Source organism: Pinus tabuliformis, chromosome 4_1 (assembly GCF_031772625.1).
Source record: "Pinus tabuliformis cultivar Carrire ecotype Pingquan chromosome 4_1, CPIR1, whole genome shotgun sequence".
NCBI classification, from domain to species: Eukaryota; Viridiplantae; Streptophyta; class Pinopsida; order Pinales; family Pinaceae; genus Pinus; species Pinus tabuliformis.
Genome location: NC_142303.1, coordinates 658,606,896 through 658,609,401, shown reverse-complemented (window position 1 = coordinate 658,609,401; position 2,506 = coordinate 658,606,896). Strand labels below are relative to the sequence as shown.

At 42.1% G+C, this 2,506-nt stretch overlaps 1 pseudogene; it reads left to right on the top strand.

The window, feature by feature from the left end:
* Positions 1–1,429: 1,429 nt before the first annotated feature.
* On the top strand, positions 1,430–2,054 carry LOC149177807 (uncharacterized; annotated as a pseudogene).
* The last annotated feature ends 452 nt before the right edge of the window (positions 2,055–2,506 follow it).

Genomic DNA, 2,506 nt, shown 5'->3' with positions numbered 1-2,506 from the left:
GGAGAAAACTCAGGTGAACAAAATGCCGAATTGAGTGGTAACTGCCTAATTAACGCAAGGTGGAAGCGACTTGGCTGTAGATAATCTCTCTGTTGCAATTCGGAATGGCTATAATTGGCTACAAACTGCCATTGCATTACCTCCACGCTTTTTCTCTGCTTTTGTCAAACACTAATAATTGTAACCCTTGCACTATCAGAGTTTTATAGAGTTTAACAGTTGCAATTGGAAAAGAGGTGAAAAAGGACAATAACTCTGAAATAAGACATACAGAGAAAAAAATGTCTGTTTCTGGAGATACAGGTAAAGAATTCCCAGAGGAAAAATTAACCGTTTCTGGAGATACAGGTAAAGAATTCCCGGAGGATTTGTTGAGTGAAATTTTTTCACGCTTACCTTTTCTGAGCATAAACATGTTAAGGATTGTTTGTAAACGCTGGAATTATCTGCTCTCCAACCAAAACCAGGTATTTCGTGCCCCTGTTTTTTTAATAAAACGTGAATGCTACAATGGTGGGAGGGCTGCAGAGTTGTGGTGTGCGGAAAGAAATTCAGTTTTGTTCAAACTTCCGATGGAGTTTCAACCATTTTGTTTCAAGAACTTTAATCTTTTGCCTGAGATTCCCTCCAGTGATAATATCTTGGGTATGGATGTTAAATCTGGGGTTTGCTGTGTTTGTGTCAGTGAAATCTTATGCTGTTACCATAATTGCACGGAGCATAATCTCTATATATGTAATCCTACTATTGGGAATATGAAAAAACTTCCAAGGCCTTCACCTTGGATCTCTCGCCTCAGATTGCTGTCCTCTCTCATCCATCCACAGACGGTTTCCTTTTTCATTGCGGTGGGAATTCAACTATCGAAAGCATCTTACATGGAGTGCCGATGATCGCTTGGCCTCTCTTTGCTGAACAAAGAATGAATGGCTTCCTTCTAGTGAAGGAGATGAAGGTGGGCATTGAAGCGGGCGCAGATGCATTGGTGAAGAGAGAGGAAGTGGAAAGAGCGGCGAGGGAATTAATGGAAGAAGAGGGGGAATGGAAATGAAGAAGGGGATGGTAGAATTGATGGGGAAGGCCCATCATTGAGTGACAACTGTCATTGATGACATTCCAATAATGTGAACCGCTTACAACATTTTTCACCGATGATCTCATGGCTGGAGTTTATTCCATCATCTAACAATCGATCTAAAGGCCCATAACGAGACACCGCGGCATGGAGGGGAGTTCCTTTCAGAGGGAACGCCTTATGGCGTAAATATTCTGGGGGAACAACTTACTACGTGGTAGACCATGCGGCCATAGCAGGTTGAGGGAACACAATGGCACACTAACTTATCCTAGTATGAAAGCATGTCTTTTAATATGATTCAAGGGTTGCAAGTGTCTACATCGTAATTTTTATTTTAATATTGTCCCAACAATGGAGGAAAGCCAGGAACCTGATCTCTCAACAATCGTTCGCCTCAACATTGGTGGGATGAGATTTACTACTACAACTAGTACATTGATTCAATGTGAGCCAAATTCAACGCTACCTGCAATGTTTAGTGGTTGGCACCATGTTATTAAGGACGCAAAACAGGAGAGTGTCTTAATTGAAAGGGATGGAACACATTAACCTTTCTCGTTTGGACCTATCGAAACTTGATTTATTAAGTGTGGACTTCAGCCATGCACGCATTCAAAACACATTCTTTCCAAGGGAAAATCTCCAAAGTGCCAGATTTAGGGATTCTGAGGCTGATGGTTCAAACTTCCATAATTCTGACTTGCGGGAGTATGTATTTGTTGGTGCAAGCCTTCGTGGGGCTCTATTAGCTGGTGCTAATTTGCAAAGTGCAAATTTGCAACAAGCGAGTTTGGAATCCTGTATCTTTTGTGAAGAAGATCTACAGTCAGCACATTTATAGGTTGCTGAGCTAACTAATGCTAACTTATTAGGAGCTAATCTTTAAGTGAGACGACCTTGGGAGGGGAAAAACTTGAAGGTGCAAATCATGGAGGCGTAACCATGCCAGCTTAAGGCATTTTCCCTTCTATGGTTGCTCTGAAAGATGGTATCCAACAACCCAGTTGTTGCATCAGAAGAGCTTGGCTACTTGCAAATATCTGCTAATGAAGTTCGATTCTCAACATTAGAACACGAAATGCCACATGCGTTATCGAACGAAGGGGCGCACGCTAAGCGCGAAAAGTTTTCAAGGCTTGAGCGACGAATTTCATAGAGGATCCTAAATACGTCGACATATTAGGGTAAGAAAGTTGCAATACTGAGGCTTGGGGACTTCACCAGAAGTGCGACTTGTCTGAGATGCGACTTACAACAAGTCGCCCTTCCACAGGGGTCGCATAATTGCATTTTATGCCTCAAAGAAGCAGCCAGAAGGAGCGACTTATGCTAAATTATGACCAGGCGACTTCTTTCGTATGATGTGTGTGACTATGGTGCTCAATTATGTTTTCAGTAATGATTTAGCACCTGGGAATGCCGTTTATT